Below are 23,573 nucleotides of genomic sequence, written 5' to 3'. Positions count from 1 at the left end.
ACTAGTCAATTCGAAGCTAACACGCAACTGGTGTGAAACTTGGAACTGCTGCAACACTAAGCTGAGACAGATAAAAAACACTCCTTTCAAATGGGCATCATCCTACGCCAACGATAGACGCACAAACCGTGCAATCACCAGGTTAAGAATCGGACATACCAAACTCACACACGGATTTTTAGCAAAAAAGGAAGACCCACCAACATGTTCAGCATGTGGAACAAGAATCACAGTAGAACATATCCTCATTAACTGCAGAATATACGACAATGAAAGGAAAAAATACCAACTGGGTACCTCATTACACGAGATACTAGGCGATGATACCAGCACCTTGCAAAAAACTGTCAACTTCCTAAAAGAAACAAAGTTGCAATCGCTGATTTAAACAACAATGCAAAACAGCCACGATACAGAGGAAAAGAGCACCCGACACACAAACGAGGCGTCAGCAGAACCACCAAATATATACAAGCGGACACCCCGACCAATCATCAGTACACCCCAATCAATCGTCAGTGCACCTACCCGCCCCGAGCTCAACATGGGAAACCACGATTCCAAGGACACAAGCCAAAGCGGAGACCACGATGTGACGATAATTCAAACCCAAGAAGTCCACACCAACCTACTGGCAGACCACGACACGAAGCTGCTGATACTCATCATCATGGTGGGAATACAACTCATCATAACAGTTTGGATGCTAATCAAAAACCAGCTGCAGAAGCAGGCGACCAAGGCAGCCAGGGCCGCAATCAGCCCTGTATGAAGGACGGACTTGATTACTATACTATACTATCCATTAAGTAAATAAACTCTGTAATCTTATACCCAAGACCTGAATGACCAAGCGGTTAAAAGGTCTCTAATAAACAAACAAACAAACCCATTTTATATCAGATTTCACGAGTAACAGATATAAAAATAAGTTTTGGAAGAACTTCTAAAGAAATTCGATGGATAATTTAAGCTTAAATTGAATTTGAAAAGTTAACTAAATTTCGAATATTCAAGAATTTTTCATAGAATTTCTGAATTTTTCTGAAATTCCTAACGGTATATCCCACAGAAAAATTGAGAGATTTTTGTGGAATTTATTACCAAAAATACAGAATGATGTAAAAACCATTTTTTCTTACATGCAGAAATTCCGAACAAACTTTTTTGAGGGAACCATTTTTAATTAGTGTGTTATTATTGCCGTAATGAAAACTTATACTAATTTTAAATGGAAATGTTTTCGTTACTTTGAAATTTTGTTGAGGAATTTCCGATGGATATTCAGAGATTGGGAACCATACGGATGAACCTACTGAAATTTTTCTAATTTCCTAGAATTTGCCTAGTTCTTTAGATTCTTTAAAGTGTTGCTTTTAGGAGTATGAAAAGAAAGTTCCTCAAGAAAGCGTCATGCGAATAATGGAGAAATAACAAAATGTTAAAGCTGATGGACAGCAAAATATAAGTAATTTTTTTCCCAGATGTTCTATCAGAATTGTGTTCAAAAATTATTCCAGCAATATAGCAAAATTCCTTTCATGACTTTCGGATTTCCCATAAATCTGTATGAAATTATTTCTAAAGAAATATTTTAAGGAAGATCCTTGCAAACTTCTATGTGAATATCTTTATAAATCTCTTCCCCTTTCCAGATATTTTGCTAAACGCTGCTCTACAAATTTCTTTCTCGCTATTCTGATCTTAAAAACAAAAATTTTCTGTTTTTTACATTTTTTTTTGAAAATCCGAAGGCAAGAGGCATTTCAAAAACATTTTTCGTAGGTAATTCTTGTATAATCCGGAGATTTGAAGCATAATTTCCAGAAAACATAAACTATTGAAGAATTTCTGATTCAATTTGTGATATGTTTCTGAAATGTTTTGTGGAGGACATTTGATGAACTTCGTGAAAGAATTTGTTATATTTTTAATGAAAACAAATTTAGTGAATTCACAGAGAAATATGCTGTAAAACATCCAGCAAAATATCTCAGTATAAGATTTGACATAACCAATTAATTTTTGGAGGAATTGTGAAGGAAAATTTTGAACTTTTGAAAAGTTCCGTTAAATTTGTATTGTTGATTATTTGAATAATTTCCAAGAGATTTGTAGTTAAAATTCTGAAGTTACCCTTCGATATTCTATGAGATATTTCATTATAATTAATTTTTTGAAGAAAATCGAAGGGCAACCTCAAAAACTTTTTTTTATAAATCTGTTGGAAATTAGTAGATATGTTTTCCTTGAAAAAGTGTGGAATTTAAATAATAATTTAATTCACAAAAATAGCTTAAAAAACTGAAGCAAAATCAAAGAAATATTCTATTTTTGAAATAAAAAACTGTAACCAATTTTGTTAAACTTTTTCATACCAGGTTTCTGGCATCCACCTGAAAAAAAACTTAGCATAGTTAAAATTTCTTGAAAAGATCTGTAAGCCTTATATTTCGTCAAAAACTCACGCTATATATTGTCTAATAAATTCCTGTAGTAAGTTTGTCTATTTTCTGAAATAATTTTGTCGACCATTGTACAAATTGTATGGATGGATTCCTTCAGTTAATTGTTATAATGGAATTCATCATCACCGGAAACCTGGAGGAGGGAATCATGTAACGGCAATGCTGTATCGTGTCAACACTGAGAAGCCAACCTCTCTAGCACGTTGTAGGTAGCGCAACCCTGGTTAGGTGGCCTAACGCTGCGCTTCAATATCCAATACCGACAGCAGCTAGACGAACAGTTGGGAAAAATCAACGTTTCTGGAGACGTCAATAGCCAGTGGGACACAATTCACAGAGCTGTGACATTACCGGCGCGGGAAGTGATTGGCACTGGTCAACGACGAAGACGAAACGACTGGTTCGATGAAGAGTGCCTGAGAGTGACAGACGTGAGAAATGTCGCGAGAAGCCGTTTGTTTATACGGGCAGCAAGAGCCGAAGAAAAGCGAATCATCCGCAGAAAGAAAAGGCAGCACGAAGAAAGAGTGGTAGCTGAAGCTCAAGATAGCATGAACCTGAACGATATGGTAGATAATGTCTGAACACGGTTTTCCGGTGAAACTTATTATGCTGATACGTGCTATGCTAGATGATTCGAAATCAAGTGGATTGGATTGAAAACTGGCAGCACTACGATGGACATCCAAGTGTAACGGATATAGGCACCCAGAAAAATTACAGCTATATCAATACGATACACAATGGGATGCGATAATTGAGTCGCATTGATCAATGTGTCCATTTTTCATAGAACAGTACGCTGATAATAAGGGTTTGTCACAGTTGGGATGCAATGTCAAGAAGAAGACAAAAGGAAAGGGAATGCATAAAGTATTTAAAATTTTGTAGCTCAGAGATGGATTTTCATTTGAGAACACATGAAGTGATACTCAAACCAAAGAAAAAAATAAACAGAGTATTACTTCATAGTAAACTTCTGCGTTTTAGTATCGCAGCTATTTCTGTATTCTACATCGATCCACATCCTAAGTTCGAACTAAAATCCACGATTGCAATCGATGCCATTGCGTCTAACGAGTTGCAACACGCTGAGCTCACACAAGTGGCTGAAATGTTCAATCATTAGCAATAAAACACGATTTGTCAGAAGGAAGGACCATTTCATTGGTAGCAATAAACCCGAGCTCGATTGCCATACCGAGTTCATCTTTCGATTATTCGCTCTCCGACAACTATACTCCTTTTGGGATCATGTTGGAAAACGGAAAACTTGTTCTCCCTAGAAGGAAGGCCAATGTGGAAATACTAGTGATGCTGAATTGACTGGAAATTCTAGTGTTACTGAATTTCATTTTCAGAGATTTCTTGACAGGAATTACAAACCATACGTTGTTGTAACGCAAATCTGCTTAACATCCCAGTCTGGCAACCCGGCCTCCAAGAATTCCGTTCCAATCCTGTCAACACAATCGAAACCCCAGATAGCCGTAGTGGTAAACGCGCAGCTATTCAGCAAGACCAAGCTGAGGGTCGTGGGTTCGAATCCCACCGGTCGAGGATCTTTTCGGTTTGGAAATTTTCTCGACTTCCCAGGGCATAGAGTATCTTTGTACCTGCCACACGATATACGCATGCAAAAATGGTCATTGGCGCACAGTAAGCTCTCGGTTAATAACTGTGGAAGTGTGCTCATTACAACACTATGCTGAGAAGCAGGCTCTGTCCCAATGGGGACGTAATGCCAGAAAGAAAGAAGAAACAATCGAAACTATTCAGATCGTGGGAAAAATAAAGCCATTCTGCACTTTTTCCCAACTCGGGTGTTCGAAACAGTAAAATTTTATGCTCCACTCGGTGTGAACTAGTCGCGCAAGCAAAATGCTTTTCTTATGATGTTTTTTTTTCTTCCTTGTGCCGCCCCTTTTTGCCAATCCCAACATAATGTAAGACGAATACCCCTAGTACATACTCCGAACTGGGTGGTGGTCGAACATGTGTGTAAAGGATTGTTAGTCTAATAGTCGATTGCTTTTGGATCGGGAACCTTTTTCTTCGTAAGGAAAATTGGTACAAAATGGAATTATGGAGTGAAATGGTCCAATTTAAATTTTAATAAATATGAATTATTAATATTTATAGAGCTTGCTTACATGCTATCTACCTACGACCGGATTGGTAGTATCGCACGAACAATAAAAAAGTTTTTGGTTTCTGTGGGAATATTGAGAGATGAGTTTTGGAAGCATTAGAAAAAATCTTCTATTTTTGTAAGTATGAAGGAAAAATATCCGAACTTTTTTGCAATCTACTACAGATGACAAGCAGACTTCGTCCTTTGGTGGTGAGGCCTGTGTCATCCGCAAACAAAGATTTTTGACATCCCTGAGGTAACTCAGGTAAGTCAGAAGTAAAAATATTGTATAATATTAGTCCCAAAATTCTGCCTTGAGGAACACCTGCTTTTACAGGAAGTCTGTCAGACCTGGAGTTCTGATAATTAACCTGAAGTGTACGATTCGAAGATAAGTTTGGATTATTCTAACAATGTATGTTGGAAAATTTAAGTTTTTAATTTTACAATCAAGCCTTCATGCCAAACACTGTCGAATGCTTTATCTATGTCTAGAAGAGCAAGACCAGTAGAAAAACCTTCAGATTTGTTGGAACGAATCAAATTTGTTAGGTACACGTAAAAGTTGATGAGTGGTCAAATGTCCATGTCTGAATCCGAACTGTTCATTTTCAAAAATTGAATTTTCATCATTCTGTTCGAAATTATCTTTACAAAAAATTCACTGATGGAGGTGCGACTGACCTTAAATTACCTTTTTGAACCATCTTCCCCTATACAACTGTTAGTCCTTTCCTTCGGTGGTGCATCATTTGGGATAGCTCGTGCCCACACCCATCAACGTTCCAATCGAGCAGCGAGCTTACACATGTCGTCGATATGGGAAGATAAAAGCCAAAAGCAAAATTGATGCGCTTCATAAAGCATGAAAAAGGCGATCCAGGATTGAGGTCGCGTGTGGAGGTGGTAATTCAGGCTTCAATAAAAGGGTGTGAATTTTGTGTGGCCAAAAAAACGACTACGAGACGGTGACGAATAATCGAACACAGTTCCTTTGTGATCAACTTGACACACTCGATGCCGAAGACGCGATAACTTGTTTGTATAACAATAATAATCGTCGTCGTCGTCGTCGTCTTCGTCTCCATTGTCGTAATGGAATAAGTGCTCTATAGCTTTGTCTTTTATGGGACGATTTCGCACGCCACACGGTGCAGATTCTATTCTTTTTGTGTGCTTTCGCCATCATTATTGCAGTTTGACGACGGGTTTTATCTCCGCGCCAAAGAAAGTGATTATGATAGGACGCGAAAACTTTTCGATCCACGCAATTGTTTTCGATTGTTGGGTAAACAACACTTGGTTGTGGATTATCCCGCTTTATGTGAGTTGTTTTTTTCTGTCGATGGGGATTGGATACAAATCTTGCTAATAAATCTTCGGGCTGTTTAGTAGAATACCTATAAGTAGATGAAAAACCCGAATTTAGTACCGTAATCCGGGGTATCATTGATCAGCGGGGTAACATTGATCGGAATGACTCACCTCATCAAAAGTTCGTATTATCATTTATTGATGAAACATTTTCAAATCATGAATGATGCTTCTCTTTCTTGTATTCATAAGCTAATAAAAGTTAATATTTTTGTGAAAATTGCGGTTACCTTCTGCGTGAATTTGTCAACTTTTCGAAATAATTATTTTAATTGTTAAGGATGACACTACCGAAGATTCATGTCTCACATAAGTTCTGCAAACGATATAAGCAAGCAAAATGTGGTTCTTACTAAAAATGACATCGCCGAAAACGATTCCGTTGTCAAAACTCTTATAAGTATGCTCAATTAGGCAACATTACTGAATTACTGTTAGGAATGTAAAATTCCCTTAGGAAATTGCCTACCTTTAGGCGTATTCCGTGGTTCGAGGTGTTTTTAATTTTAAAATAACTCAAACAGTAAATGACTTGTAAGCGTTTGGTCTTCATATTCGGTTTCAGGGGCCATGATTTAAGTAAGTAACGACATTTTCTTTATTACAGAATGTTGTTTATATAGGTGATCAATGTTACCCCATATCAACTAAATCAAAAAATCGCCTAAAACATTTTTTTTCAACATGCTTAAATCTTTCAATAAACTAAATAAAGTATATAGTCTCGAGCTATGGTTGGCAGTACTTGTTTTAAAAATATAAAACCTGCAACATTTGCATTTTCAAACGAAATATTGAAAAAACATTCAGAAAAATGATCAATGTTACCCCGGATTACGGTACTATACCATTTAGTTCCACTAGAGTTTGTATCCTTTGACACATACGCGTATTTCGACCTCAACTGTAAGGCCGTCTTCAGCGTCGTGCACTAGGCTCTAGTACACGACACGTCTAAATTTGATACGATAAGGCGCAACGATAGTTCACTGGAATCAATAAAATGATATCTCCTTTGAGAGAAACAACAATGTTTTAAACGTGGACATATAGTTAAATATTAGACATCACCTTTATTTTTGAATGCATAAAATTTCGTACGAAAGCGGACAAAGATGCGCAGTCTATTCAGATTAGTTGTTTGTATACGAAACGACCTATATAAAATAGTATTCAGAAGTAGTTTAGGAAACATTAAAGCTAGTGCTGAAATAAGGAAGATTTTATAAAGGTAACTATATCATACGTGAAGATCTAAGATATGTCGTCACAGTTGCGCTGTTGGGAGCCCCGTGCGGAGTCAAATTTGAAGCCCTATAAAATAGGGATGTGCGTCGCAAGGCTAACATACAATTAACATTAGATTAGTCAACAGGGCTGGTAGCGCCTATGTATATTAAAATATGAACTTGGACACCACAGGCTTGAAAAACGTGATTAAAGAGATAATGATCAGGAACCACGTTTCAATTAGGATTCCTCAGAGATTCCTACCAGTCATCTCTCAAAGGGTCTTTCTAAAAAAATTTGAGCGTTATGCCAAGTATTAGTATGTGCATCAAATGATTTCCTAATAATGACATTCAGGTGTTTGTTTAAAATTTTTTTTTCAATTAACAACGCTAAGATTTCTTCAGGAGTACATTAAGCGATTCCTTCACAAATTTCACAAGGAATTCCCCCAGATTTCGTTCGGAAGAAGAATTCATTCAAGATTCCAAATAAACCCTCTGGAATTATGGACCGATGTGCGAGTTCACTATTTGACTTTTAAGCAGTGCCGTGTTAATTACGTAATAACTTCTGAGTTTTTCCGGTATTTTTTTTTAAATTTCCTCTAATTTTAGTTCAGAGTTTCTTTAATATTGCAACTAGAAATTTATCTAAAAATACCTTGAGAGATTTTCCTTTAGGAATTCTTCTATAATTTCCCGAAAGAGGTTCTCAAAGAATTCATCCAGGATTTCTCTAAAAACGCCTCCAAGGAGATGCTAAGCAAATTTTCAGAAATAATTAGAGGGAATTTCTGAAAAAAAAATCCGGTTGATACTTTGAAAATAAATCCTAAAGATATGATTCTGGAAAAATAAACGATAAATTTCAACAAGAGAGGAGTGTTTTACAGTTCTTCGGATTTCTTTAGACTCTTGAGAAAGTCTTGGATAAGTATTCTGAAAAACTTATAAAGTATTTGCTTTGCAGCCGCGAACTCTAACCACTCGACTAAGGAAGGCCCCTTACCTTAAACCATAAATACACTATTGAATTGAAGAATCTATTGCAAATTTACTTCAAAAACTATTCAATAAATGTTTGGAAGAACTTAAAATTTCTGGAGAAATGCACGAGGAATTTCCGGTTGAATCTATTGTATTTCTGACAGGATTCCTGATAAATTTTGTGGAATTTTTTATTGGTTTTGAACCACTGCGAATATTATGTTGATCTATTGTGGTATACCCCTGTTTATTTTCGCATATTTTCAGGGCGACAAGTTCCACACATTATGAGGAATGATCCCTGGTAGAATTTATGATTATATCCAGGAGTAGTTCCTGAAGGAGTGGTTCTAAAATGAGACAAAGTAATATTAAAATAAAAATATAAACATAAGAGCTTTTCTTATTTGATCACTTGAAAAAATTTCATGAATTCAACCCTAAAATAAACCTATGTATAATTTAATAGCAGTAGTTCCTATAAGAGAATATTTCTCTTGTTATTAATCGTAAATGGTGATTACTTAGAACTGTAGAACTTTTAAGAAATCCTGTAAGAATTTCTGGGTAATGATACCGCACCCCCTAGCTACGCCATTGTGCCTTCATGAACTTAAGAGCTCTTTGGAGTAAAGTTCTTCAGATTTTTTAGGTTAACAGCAGTTCATTGGGAGTATGACAAGTGCAATTGAAGCTTACGCTAGGACAAACTACAGTTTTATTATGTTTATAAGTATTTTTTGGCTTTTTCGGTGAACGCGATACTACTCAAAGTGGAGGGGAGCAAGGAAAGTAGTAAAAGATGTCTAGAATCGCGAGCAAGCGATAAGAGAAATAAATTGAAGTTGAAAACTAACAGAGAGCCATATGTGATTGCATAAGTCATCAGAGATGTTTAATACTCCAAGAAAATGAATTAGTTTCTTTAAATCCAACGCTTCGGCCTTTGAATTTGTCCTTTTCCTGGGATGTACAAATGGAAGTTTGGAATAGTTACTGGAGTAATTCCAATTGGTAATTGTAATTTTGGTAGAAACACAACAATTCAATAACAATGCAATTAATTTGCAAAGGATTCCTTAAGTAATTTTTGGAAGACGGTTGTCTGCAATTATTTTTGCAGGAAATTTTTAAGGAATATCCAAAAGAATGTCCGAGAAAAAACTGAAATACTCGAAAATCTCTGAATTCCTCATAGTGAAATATTAGGTAATTTTGCCGACAAGACATGACACGATTAATGACAAAACTGCTGGTTGCTTTTACGGGACAGGAGCCTGTATTTTCAGCCACCTGTTGTTCCATCAGGTTTCGCAAGTAGCTTTTATTCTCCTAAGATAAATGCCTGATAATATTGATCTTAGTTGCAAATTAGTTTGCATTCAATGCCTAGAATGAAGGGATGACAATCTATTTGAAAATTTGAACTACATTCAACTCTCCCTTACTCGATATTTCGTATCTCGATATCGAGGTAGAGAACCATAGTAAAAGTTGGTTTTCATGGCTAACTCGATGGTCCCTTGGATCGCAGTTGCACTGGTTTTGTGTTATGTAAGTTGATACCTCACTAACTCGATGGTCCCTTTAAAGCCCAAGTAAAAATGGTGCAAAAGTCAAAACTGAAAAAGCAGTTTTCTGCTTTTAAACCAACGAATCGAAGAAAATGAAAACACACAGCTGTTTCATTCAGAAAATTAAAGACCGCTTTTTTATTTGCTTCGATTTGTTGGTTTCAAAGGAGAAAACTGCTTTCTCAATTTTGACTTTTGCACCGTTTTTACTTGGGCCTTAATACCGAAATTTGATATCTAAATGTTTAGGGATTTTAATCTATGGAAATTATTTAAACGATCAACATTTTTGCGTTTTTGATGCGTTTTGGTAGATTGATTTTTTCCACTAACAAAAATCTGAAAAGAAAGTAAGTTTGCAAAATAGTGAAGCATTGAAGCTATTCTATCCTGAGTCAGAAGTCGTTGATTGAGTTTTGTCAACTTTCAGACGTCTTCATTCCCAACTACCGTCTGGTCCATAGCAAACAATGTATTCATTCGTAATTTATATTAATAAGATATCGTTCGTTGTTCTCTGAATAGGTAATATCGACAGTAGGAACCCTTTTCTCAGCAATACCCACACCACACCGAACCGTACAAGTAGTTGCAATTCAAATCACTATACCATCGCATCGGCAGCACACTATTGCCCACCGAATCACGCACAAATGAGAAAAGTTTGACGGTTCCGTTCGAAACTTCCCCGATTCGCTACCCGTTCGGAATGCAATCATATCGAATCAAACAAAGGGACGTCAAGAACGTCCTTTCTGCGTCTAAGGTAGATGCAGCGATATTGGCCATAGTAGCAGTATTCGCCACCCCCAAAATATATATTAGTTTTCCTTAGGCTGCTTGATAATGGTACACCTACCCTAACCCGAAGAAATTCTTCCCGCGTTGTTCCAGGAAAGGCATGCCCGTCTTAGAACTGGGACCTGCATTGATTAGCATTTTGTTTTGAATGTTGTTCACTACACACAGGAAGTGTTCCCTTTTGGAAGATCCTGGACGAATGCAGTAATCCGGTTACAGATCATTGAAGTTTGAGAGTACGCATTCACGTATAGTTTTCCGGGGGGTTGTCACATCCGCCGGCACGGTACACGTTTGCAATAGATAGATAGTTCACGTCTTTCGACGTAATTTGTTTTTGGCGCCAGCAAATAACTAGGCGTTCGGGACAATGACTGAAGTCAATGGGAATTTGATGATGACAACAGGACGGGAAGTTTATCTGCGTATGAATTCGGCATAAAATGTACTGCCATCGTAAGGTTGATGGCCGCGTAAACCAAAACTGGAATCAAATTGGTAGGCTTCACGAGCTGGAAGGACCAGTTCGTCATCAAATATGCATTAGATGTCTTTTACTGTTTGACGTATCCTCTTTGGGGAGATGACTCTTGTGTAATTGTCGTGAGCAATGATGTGTTAATTTGCCGTGCAATTTGGCATAGGATAACGATTGCCATAACTTTTTGAATCGTTTTTATTCCTTTGTATTTCTTATGGGAAGCATTAAAATTTGTGATTGTGTAGCAACAGTTCCCTTATCACCTGGCGGCCACCTCTAAGCTAGAAGAACTATAAGAAGAAGAGAATTACTTTGATAGGTTAGGGAGAGGCGCTATTGTTAGTTGCAAAACTAAATTAAACTGGGAAACTTTCAGAATGAAACCTCGGAATAATTCATGAATGTGTTCTCCTAAGACGAATCCCTTGTGGAATTTCATAAATAATCCCTGATAAAATTCCACAGGAAATTCTTGTCGGTAGTTCAGATTTCACAAGGCATCCTTGGAGGAGTTACTTCAAGAACCCAAGAAAAAAATCATGGGGTGAGTAATGACGGGATTTCAGAAAAAATAAACGTCCATAAAAAGGTCCCCCACTTCTGTAACGAAAAATTCTTTATATAATTATTTAAAGAACATTCATAAGAATATTTAGAGAGATCACTGATAAAGTCCCTAGGCAATCGGAGAGGATTTCCTTGACAACTTTTCTATCCAACTTCCTATTTTAGTAATCTCTAGAGTTGTCAATAGCAGTTGTCCCTGTAGGAAATACTATAAATATTTATTTGTAAAAAATCAGTTGAACGTATTTAATGTTTTAACCCATATAGGCCTGAGTGAAAGCAAAAATACTAAAACCCTCACCGCTAAGCTAACGGATTCGAATATTTTTTTGTCAGTATACTGGTACACATATCTAGTTTCTAAAAGAGGCCAGAGGAACTTGGGAATATTTCTGTGGCCAGAGTTATTCCAGTGGGTCACTAAACTTCTTGATATAGTGGCCACATTATAGCCGATTCTGGAAGTTATTCTTCTTCTTGGCATTAACGTCTCCACTGGGACAAAGCCGGCTTCTCAGCTTAGTGTTCTTATGAGTTTGTTTTCCGTGTCCCTTCCGAAATGTCAGATAGGAACAACCCTAGTGGTAAAACTTACACCCCTGTGGTGTTTTTATCGACTAAGCGAACGTCAAACATGATCAAAAGGGTCAAGGTTCATTTATGGACCCAATTTTTAAATTAAAGTTCAAACATGATATAGCCGTTATTTGAGCGGGAAAAATTGCAAATACATGCTCTTTCGTGTTATTAAATAAAAACAAGATTTCATTAAACATTTTAGGACCCAATTCTGAGATATCTCTGTGTAGAATATTCAACGTAAACCGAACATTTTTATGCGATTTTTTTACGTAGTTTTTAACGCCATTTTTTTCTACGCGATTATTTTGAAATTACACGATTTATTTTTACCCCATTTTCTCGAAGTTGCGTGATGTGCATTTTGAGGAACACAGGTGAAATATCATCATGCTTAACTCTTGATTATGATTATATAAAGAGATGGTGTCTTCAGAAATGTTGTTTAATTGGTCAAGGACTATTCTGCCCATACCCGGTCAACCAGTCAGTGATTTTCGATAGCGATCGATGAAGATTCGTTTTGAACCGTTAGCGATCGCCATCGTTGGTCAAAGATCTATAAAGAATTATGAAGACTGGTTGATCGGGTAACTGCATATTTGTAACATTCGACAAAAGTAGGCACTGAGTAAATGGAATACCAAGTGTGCATTTTATTGGAGTATGGGAGGAAACTAAAATTTCAAAAAAATACCAGGAACTCAAAAGTGCTTATTTGAGGCTGATATTTTGTACAACTCATATCATATACTAGGTGAATAGTCAGAAAATAATTCTGATAGAAATTTCATTTATATTCCATTACGAGGCACATTTATAATCCCACTGTGACTGTTATGCGGTTATAATTACCAATGTGACAAAACAATTTGGTATTTTTTCGAATTTTCTAGAACAATATCACAGCTTTAAGTTAGTTGATCGAAAGTATTTATCATTTGATGACTCTCCATGGTATTAACTCCAATTTGTCAAAAATGTCGAATGTGACTGTTATGCAGTTATGGGCAGTATTCGGAGTTAGGAAAAATGATACGAAAAAGTCACACTGAGAGGCGCAGTGTGCTATTAGTACCAAAATAGCACATCTTACTCTACAGAGAAAACAAGAAGTAATAATCATAAGTAGGAGTGTGTTTGTCGATACTACACACTAAGCTCTTACGGTGAATTTCACCGTAATCTCAACAACTGAACAGTTCGGTGAAATAAATCACCGTAACTTCGTCGGAATTTAACGGATTCCGGTGATTTTTCACCGAATACTGTAAAGATTTACCGTACTCCGTTAATTTATTTTACCGAACTGTTCAGCTGTTGAAATTTCACAGGAATCCGTAAAATAATTTAAGTGTGTACTATGTGTGTGTATTTTTTAAGTCTTTCGCTCAGATTAATATTCGAGTTAATTTCACTGAAGATTATCATGCAACCTATCAAAATTGAACATTTTAGGGATTTATGATATGATACAAGTAACTGTAATTAAAAATTCCTGTGTCTAAACTAGAATTTAAAATATTGAACTAACTTCTACTGGTTCTATTAATATCAATCGCTAACAAGCTGTGTATCAAAATGCTTTGAATCAGGTTTTTGGATAAAGCCTTATACACGAACATATACGTAGCAATTGTTACCTAAATCTGAGCGTTCCACATTACTAAAACAATTTGAGTGCACATTATCTAAAAGTTATGCTTGAGTAATGGAACAAATTATTTTTAAAACGCTGTTTAAGGGGACCATCATATCACACAATACATTTTGTTAACAGTTTAATTAATTAATGGCTTCATGAGTTCACATACAGTCTTGGGACATTGACTCATGGAGATTTCACTGTGCCTTTAATTTCAAGTATTTAGTATAAGTTTTATGGAAATTTCAATTTGGACTAAATAATATCAAAATGATATCAAATTTTGAAGTAAGATTCAGATCTAGAAAATGATTAATAAATAATAATGGAAAACTTAATTTGATATCATTTAGATATGATTTTGCCATCAGATTCTGCTCGGGTATCCCACATTAAGGGGCTGGATTTCCCTCCCCAATCGTGGTCAATTGTCCATGCAGAAAATTTAAAATTTGTATGAACCGTGGTCTTTGGCCAGACCCAACCCCCCTCCCCCCATGAATGACCACGTGGTATATGACCCCTAATTACGTACGTCAGGTTTTTTGTCGGTTTGATTCTAAAAACATATTGTAGAGACAAAATAGCGGAAAGGCAAGTTCTACTGATAACATCATCCAAAACATATGTAGATAGAATCCCGTCTGGTCCACTAAAATCACTTAAAACATATTGCAAATTGTCTTAATACATTATTTTCTAGAATACCGCTGTCCAGAATTTAAAACTAAACGGTCCATTTTTAATTTAATTTTCATCAATTTAGATTTTAAGAATTGATTAGGCGTTGCCACCAACTAGTGCATACCACCTTAACGATGCTCATGCCTGATTAGCATCTATAAATACCATCAATCATGAAAGCGTGATGCGATACGGTGTCAAGCAAACCGCTATCAACCAACAACAAAATAATATCCCCACGTAGATCTCCTTATCATCGTTGCGCCGTCGCGTTTTCACAATGCCAGCTATCGCCTCAGCGCAGCGTCTATAATAATACAAACGAACAAATCACCACCGCACTACCGTTAAAATAGCGCTAGCTAGCTGTGCTTTCCCACCCAGCTGCATCCGAACCAAAGCCAACCGCTGTAACCAGAAAAGCAAACATCGGAAAAGGGGAGCACTTTGAACGTGCGACGTCAGCAGCCCCAGAACAAAAGCACCTTTGGCCCCAACTATTGGCACCAAGTCAGAATGGCCGAGCGGTCTAAGGCGCCAGATTTAAGCTCTGGTTCCCGTAAGGGAGCGTGGGTTCGAACCCCACTTCTGACACATTCGGACGAATTTTTTGCCGAACGTCGCCGCGCGACAGACGCACGCGCGCATTCGAAACGAACTGTGGTGTGCAATTCTATAGTCAACTGTGATGTGATGTGGTGGTGGTGACGAGAGCAGCAGGCAAGAGCTCTAATGGGTGGTGATTCAAATTTGTTCATCGTTCGCTACCATGCGAGGTGAACGCCCAGTGTAGAGTTGTGTAGACTGGAAACGATGCATGTGGGGAGTTCACGTTTGTGTTGTGGTTAGTTGCTTCATTAGCTGTTCATTTAGTTAGAACTTGCACAGAGCCATAAATTTGTGATTATTTCGATGCATTTGTGTTGATGACGGTTCATTCTCGATTTATTTGCTCACTAATACTTGCAGTTTGGCACGCAGTTGTGTGAAATGCATCGTTAAGTGCATAGTCAAATGAACTGGTTTACCCACGTGCACGTGAAAATAAACCGGTGAACCATAACAAATTGTATTTGCTTGCATTGCCTGACTGTGTTGAGGCAACCGGCACACTTCTTGTATGGATGAATATGTTTGGGCAATGCTTGACACAAAACAAGCCGGTAAGGGAAGAAATTCAGACATAAATTATTCTATCTATTTTGACTTTCCCATTCGTTCTGAATGGTTCGGCTTGCTTTTGCGATGGATGAGTGCGAATCTTCAGTCAGCCAACATTCTAATCAATTGAAAGAGTTTCAATAAAGGTTAATTCGTTTTCTATACAGTTCATACCATGTTCTACAGTTAACTCTCCCTTACTCGATATCGAGTTAGAGAACTAGGTATCAACGGATGCACGAGTTCACTAATTTGACGTTTGAGCGGTGCCGAATTCACTGGTTTCCATGGTCACATAAAAAACACGGCACCGCTCAAACGTCAAATAGTGAACCCGTGCATAGGTCCATAGTAAAAGTTGGTTTTCATGGCTAACTCGATGGTCCCTTGGATCGCAGTTGCACTGGTTTTTAAACTGTTTATAGCTCATTCGAAAGGCAATGGGTTCATCTTACTTCGTATGTATTCTAATAAAAAACATTTTTAAATTTTGTTCACTAATTTTTTACTTGAAGTTGTCGAGACGAATCTCTGCCTCTTAGACAGCATCCCATTAACCTTTACAGTACTGGGTGTCGACATCGAAGTTTTAAAATTCTGTATCTACGCCATCGTTTGATTGATTTTGACGAGATTTTCGGGAAAAATCACAAATATGATATATTTTTGATACATGCAATAACAATTTAAAATTTAGTGACGGTTTCAAGCCTAGGTACGAATTCATTGAGGTACCTAGGAATTTGCTAAATAAAAATGATGGGGAAATGCAAAAACAACGTATTATATTTTTTTAATCACTGTAAGTTGATCTCTTAGACGTCATGTATCACAAGCTTCAGGTTAGATACTATGGCATACGAATGTAATCAATGGTCAATTTTTGAAGAAGGCTCTCAGATCAATAATGTGAGAATGCTCGTGTAATAGTCCGCTGAGAAACAGGCTCTTATCGCCAGAAATAAGAGGAAGTATCTGAGATGATGTTAATTCAGTTTTATGTGAAAGTCTTACTGCTCAATCCATCATATAATAACAGCAGAAGAGGTTCTATTGAAACCTGACATCGAGTTTCCGAAAAAGATCAGAACCACTCTTTAATTCATGGCACGATATTGAATCACATATGGGTGAAAAACATGAATTTTGAGACGTCGAGAAATATATCGGCGCATGATATTGGAAGTGGTACTTTAGGGTCTCTACTGGAACCGATATCCAAAACCAGTGAATATGTTCCCCAAATGGCCATAATTGTTTCCAAACCGAAAAAGGTAATTTATTTTACCTAATAGATCAATTTTCTATGTATTGATTGATTCCATTGAATCAAAAACCAAATTCATTGGATGGCGAGGATACCTCCTATTTTCTTATTTTCCTATTTTCCTTTTTTTATCTTCCTATTTTCTTATTTCCTAACATCCTATCTTCCTATCACCCTATCTTTCTCATTTCCTATCTACCTATCTTCATATCTTACTATCTTCCTATCTATTTATCTTCCTATCTTCTAATCGTTCTATCTTCCTATCTCTATATTTTCTCATGTTCCTATCTTCCTATTTTCTTATTTCCCATCTTCCTAACTTCATATCGTACCCTTAATGTTACAACTAGATAACTCGAAATTTGAAGTTTTTGACTTGAATTTGACTTGAACTGGGGCCCAGATAGCCGCCCAGCATGAACAAGCTGAGGGTCGTGGGTTCGAATCCCACCGGTCGAGGATCTTTTCAAGTTGGAAATTTTCTCGACTTCCCTGGGCATAGAGTATCTTCGTACCTGCCACACGATATACAGTGACTCAATTTCATTGTCGTACGGGGCACTGTTTCCATATCAAGTTGGTATAAAACTATTAAATGGTGCATGGACTTCGATATACTTTATCAATAACGAAGGTCATAGGTGTCATCTATTGTTTGGCATTAACAAACTGTATTCATTTGCTTAAGTCTTTGGAATAATGGAAAAGTATTGAGTTTGTGACTATAATTGACGCAATTCCATATTTGTACACCTAACAAAAGAGATATCTTCTTCTTTCTGGAATTACGTCCCAACTGGGTCAAAGCCTGCTTAAAATCGTCTTAAAAATAAAAATCAGTTTTAAAGTAGCTAGGAGTGGATATCGACAACTTATAGTTTTGGAACATAGGTAATATAAAATTTATTACAAATCAAAAACCAAAAACTTTGGTCAATTTCTCTCAGTTTGGCTCCTAAATGAATATACATGATCCATAGTTAATTTTCCCATCAAAACATTGCGTAATTATTATTTTTAATTTTCATTTTACTTCCAAACATGATTACAGAGATTTATAGAATAAATATTATTGCCGTAACCGCAACACAAACGCTTTATAAAATGATGAAAACAGCAGGATGTATTCTAAAAATAAGTATATCAATGCTCACTACTCATTGAAGTTATTTTGCATTTTTCATACAAAATCAATAAATTGCACAATAGGGTGCTATTATGAATATTAATTCAAAGATAATTGAATATTGCGATAACATCAATTATGTAGAGGTTTGTACAGCATAGTTTAGAGTACTTTATTGTAAAATGAAGTTCGTAGTTCAAATTCTTTTTACAGACAAGTTCAAAATTAACCTTTACCTGTTGTTTAGAATGAAAATTTGGTTTACATTGATTAAAAATATCATGTTAGAAGAGTTTTGAAGTTATTGCACAACAATTTTCAGAACTCAAAAGGGATGAAGACTGTTTATGATTCCTGTAAGCTGTATACATATGATCATCATGATGGTTTCAATATTTTAAAAAAAAGTTTATGGTTTATAAACAACTTGTTGGCAGGCGTTCGTTCAATCATAAGCTCTACACATTGGTTTTATTTCGTGTTTTAGGATATCGCAAAATATTTAATACCACTCGATGAGCTCAATAAGACTACACAATAGCTCTTTTGAATGTTTTATAGCATACTACAAGAGTAGATGTATTCATACGAAACATAACTAAGAAGTTTAAAAGCGGTTTTAAGGTATAGCCTTAACAACCTCCTGTAGTGTGGGCCTTTTCGGGTTTAACGGGGTTTTATCAGAGGTTTATTAAGGTTGTTAAGACTTATAAGTTCTTAAATGAGTCTTAACGATATGGTGGTAACAACAGCTTGTAGTAAATGAAAAAACTAAAAATGTTACTTGGGATTTCAACTAAATTTCTATCAGAGCTCAGAGCAGCTTAATAGTTTGGATCAAATGACAATAATGAACGTTATTGTCCGAATTATTGGATTTTAATGCAAAAAACATTAGAAAACCGGATTTTCTCATAATTTTACCTAAATTTCATATATGTTCGCTAATAAATTGTACAAATGTACTTCACTACATCTGAACATCATAATAAAGCACTTCAGCAATCAAATAGAGGTTAAAAATTTAGTTTTGAATGTTCTACGCTTTAATTTTGGTAGGTGTATGAATATGAAATTGGGTGAAGTTTAGATATAAATTCAATACTTTTCCATCAATCCAAAGATGAATGTAAATGGAAACATTTTGTGATTGCCAAATAATAGATGACACCTATTACCTTCAATGTGGATAAAGTATTTTAAACTCAATACATTATTTAATAGTTTTTACTAACTTGATGTGAAAACATTATCCCGTACGAATATGAAATTGTACACATGCAAAAATGGTCATTGGCATAGTAAGCTCTCAGTTAATAACTGTGGAAGTGCTCATAAGAACACTAAGCTGAGAAGCAGGCTCTGTCCCAGTGTATGTATTTTCTAACTTCGTATCCTCCTATTATTTAATCGCAATATTAGATAAACTATGTGATTCGTGTACAAATTCCAAGAGTTCAACCACTTTTAATAGAATAATCAAATAACAGCACTGATTCGAATTGCATTTAATACGCAACATATGCTTACCAGCTGATTATGGTATCTTTCTCTGTGACTTTCTCAATTCATTCATGTATGCGATTCTCTGCAGTCGGTATCATCGTTCCCGAAAATACCAAACATCATTCCCAAATTAACGCATCCGCTGTTAGCAAGCAATCTAAATTTAGCAACCCAGAATGGCGCCGTTTTTTGGTTGATGCTTTTCTCTTGTATACCCAACTTAGTACGGAATCCGCTAAGGAGATTGAATGACATCTTCGATGTCGCAACATCGCCCATCACGTCGGTCAAGATCAGCTCAATCGTCAGCTTGTAGCTTGTTGAGAAGATGTCTTCCTAAAAATAGTAGATCTCCCGGTCTGGGACGCTTAGTAGATGATCTATTTCCACAAGACTCCCCAATCCGTGTTAGAGTTCGATTCTAGACATGGGAAAACCGGACCCCAAACTGCAAACAGCGCTCTGACCTGCCGCTCTACTCATGACAGTGTCGAAGTAAGATTTGCATAGATGATTAACCGTCGGCTTACTGGACTTTGTTCCATCACCTTGACCAATGGGAAACAAAGTATTTCAACTGATGGCACACTTTTTTCTCTCCCCACACTGCAAACATGCTTATCTAATCCTGTCCCTGTCAGAACATAACTGACGAACCGAAGAAATTCCATTTGGTCCATCAAAGAAATGAATTGACAGCTCGCTCGCTGGACCCAAACTGATAACTAGCTCCGTGTCCAGCCCCGGTACCACCCGGTAGAAATTATTAATCAGTGGACGGGCATTCGTTCGAATAACACAAATTCAATCAAGCAAATAGCGAGTTGCCAATTCCTCCCGAACGCAACTGCCAGAAGATAAAAATGTCGGATTAAGGCGGAACCACCCTCCATGGGCGTTCCCCCTCCCTGGTAGACACAAGAAAAAATCAACATTACTTGATTTGTTACCAATAAACAATAAAAATAATAATATTTCGTTTAGGTATTCTTATGTATTTGGGTCTACATCAAGCAACTTGATAAAACCTCACCAACAAAATTTCGCTAATTTACTTTGTTCATGGCCGCTTCTCTTCAACCTCGACTGCAACCTATGCTCTCCAGATCCTGGTGTACCTGGTCAAACTACCTAGCTCGCTGCACCCCACGCATTCTTGTTCCTACCGGCATTCTTGTACATGCCCTGCCCATCGTACCCTTCCAGCTTTAGCCACCTTATAAATACTGGGTTCGCCGTGAAGTTGTGCGAGCTCGTGGTTCATTCTTCGCCGCTACACACCGTTCTCCTGCACGCCATCGAAGATTGTCATTAGCACTCGGCGTTCGGTAACCCCATGAGCTTGCATGACAAATTCCTTGGAGTTCAACTTCAGGCTTCTGCCAGGAATCATTGACAAATCTAGTCAAGAATTTTGCCACTGATCTTGCTACAGAAAAACTACAAATTATTTAAAAATAAATCTATACAAGAAGGATGGATGATTATTTCGTCGATTTTGGCAACATACTTTTTGATTTGAATTATACAAATTTTTGCATTTATTTTGAACATATTCTACAATTAAATCAGAATCAAGGTTGTAGGACGACTTTGTAATTTAATTCACAATAAGTTGTGCAAGGAAAATAGATCATGAAAAGACTGTTCGATTTTGGCAACATAAAAGTTTTAGACGTGTTGCCAAAATCGAACGGACATCACTAGACAACTCCTTACATGTTCTTTAGAGAGTTTCATCAGACATTCTTAGTGGATTCTGCCATAATTCCATGATTTCCCACTAGAATCCCTGAAAAATCATTTCCTGGAAAATGTGCTCATGAAATTGTGATGAAACGCAACTCACCAAAAAATTGCTAAGAGATTATTTTAAAGAATATCATGAAAGAAATCGTTTAGAGGTTCTTTCAGAAATTCCACATATTTTACTTCTGAGATTCTTTTACTAGGGTTTTGAAGGGATGTTGTGATTATTACATTTTCGTTCTCTTAGTTCAAAATTGAAAATTGACTCCATTACCAAATTACCCCGAACTATTTAAAAAAAGAGTGCAGTTGAACGGTTGCGGTTTATTTTTCAAAAGTTCTCAAAACCAAAAATGCGTGTGGTCTTCTGAATTCAAATCACATAAAAATAAAAAACTCTAATTCGAGCGAAAAATGTTAAGATTTAGATGTGGCCCAGGCCCAGTTTCTATACTGTACAGTTGTTTCTAAACTATACAACATATTTATTGAAATAAAAATTGACTCATTTATTCAACAAAAACTACCTTAAAACCATGAGTTTTTAAATGTAAAAACTATTTTTTGGATCGTTTAAGTTTTTTGTGTTTTTGTTTAATGTGTTGTGTACACAGTTTTGAAGTAGTGTTTGATCCGTTGAATCTGTTGCTTGCTCCTTTATGGGCGAGCGACGAAATCCGGATCAATTGTGGTTGGTTTGCGTAGTAACTGCACTATCGGTATCGATCATCAAAGCATTTGCTTTCGTATCCATTTCAAATTATATCTTTATCGTTTACCATAACGAATCCTTTCCCATATCCAAAATCCCAGTGTTTTCTTGCGGAAGTGCAGAGGACTCCTCGGCTTCTATAAAGCAAGTTACACGTCAACATTTCCCTCCCATCCTCAAATTGACCTGCATTCGGACGCAGCCGGCGTCGGTATTGTTTGTTATAATAATGAGAGCACCAGTACTTACACATTGAAGATGCTACTGATCCCGAGTAATGTCTGTTGGTTCCCTGTGTAAGTACAGCTGTTCTTGCAATAACGGAGTAGCAACTGTGGGCGGTCAATCATGCTCATGCTCATGCTCAATGTGTTGTGTACACAGTTTTGAATCAACTAAATTAGCTTCAAAAGCATATAAAAAGATTTGGAATTGGTTGAGTATTTTAGAATTTGTGGTCAATCAAAAATAATTTTTTTTGCGAAAAAAAAAAAAATTGGCGAAATCTACTTTGACTACTGACTACGACCAGTTTTGATTTTATTTGAGATTTGACTTCAGAAGATTTTTTGGTTTTGTGAAAGTTCGAAAAATGGGCCACACCTTACTGCGCGATAAATCAAAACTACCCTATTTTTAAGTTAAAAGCAAGCAGTAATTATGTTATGTATCTTTCAATGGACAACATTTAATATATTTGGATTTTATCGATTTCTCAAGATGCTTTGATGCAAAAAATCTATAAAATATTCTGTTGTGTTCAGAAAACGGGTCAACATTTTGCAACTTTTGAGAAAATTCATAAATCATTTGAAATCTCTAAGAGTCTAGGGCAAAAAAACGTCACAAAGGAAAATGGCTCATTTTCGACCTTCAAAAATTCTGAGCCGGATTTCCAAAGGTTAAAATCGTATGCGTTGAAAGCTAGTGATTGGTCGAAAATAGGTGCTTTTCCTTATAAGAAAGTTAAGAATACTCGTACAGTAGTTCCTCTTAGGGCAATTCTTGATTTGCCTAAGCTTTTTATAAAAATCTTCAATAGAAATTCCGGCTATACGTGTAGAAATTCTTCTGAAGTGATTTCCCAAGAGATTCAGGGGTTTTTCAAAATATTTCTTTTCAAGCGTTCTCGAGAATTACTACAGGGATTCTTTTCGAGAAATTTATCTAGCAAATTCCTACAGAAATTTTTCATATAATTCTTTTTAGGAAATTACTAAAGTGATATCTTTTAAATATTTTTACAGTACAACTTGTTCGGATTTTATAAGGAATTACTAGGGGCTAAGTAACTTATATCTAAGAATTCCCCAAGCAGTTCCTGTAAGAATTTTAACAAGAGATTCTCGAAAAAAAATTCCAAAAAATTTCCAAATGGTTTTGTCTAGTAATTTTTCCTAAAGTTCTGAAAAATACTTAAGAAGATCATTCTAAAATTATCACATCGAATTCAAAATCTAGCTTTGTTCTACTTGTTCAAAGCTTTTTTTTAGTTTAACCAGATACACTCCAGTAATATGTTA

At 36.4% G+C, this 23,573-nt stretch overlaps 1 protein-coding gene and 1 non-coding gene across 2 annotated transcripts in view; one reads left to right on the top strand and one right to left on the bottom strand.

Moving 5' to 3' along the window:
- Positions 1 to 23,573, bottom strand: part of LOC5566602 (matrix metalloproteinase-2) — a 269,084-nt gene that overhangs the window by 35,982 nt on the left and 209,529 nt on the right. The gene's annotated exons all lie outside the window — the stretch shown is intronic.
- Positions 15,037 to 15,120, top strand: Trnal-uaa. The gene has a single exon. It is a non-coding gene; the product is annotated as a tRNA-Leu (tRNA).

This window comes from Aedes aegypti, chromosome 3 (assembly GCF_002204515.2).
Source record: "Aedes aegypti strain LVP_AGWG chromosome 3, AaegL5.0 Primary Assembly, whole genome shotgun sequence".
In the NCBI taxonomy this organism is placed as follows: domain Eukaryota; kingdom Metazoa; phylum Arthropoda; class Insecta; order Diptera; family Culicidae; genus Aedes; species Aedes aegypti.
This window is presented reverse-complemented; position numbering and strand designations above follow the sequence as displayed.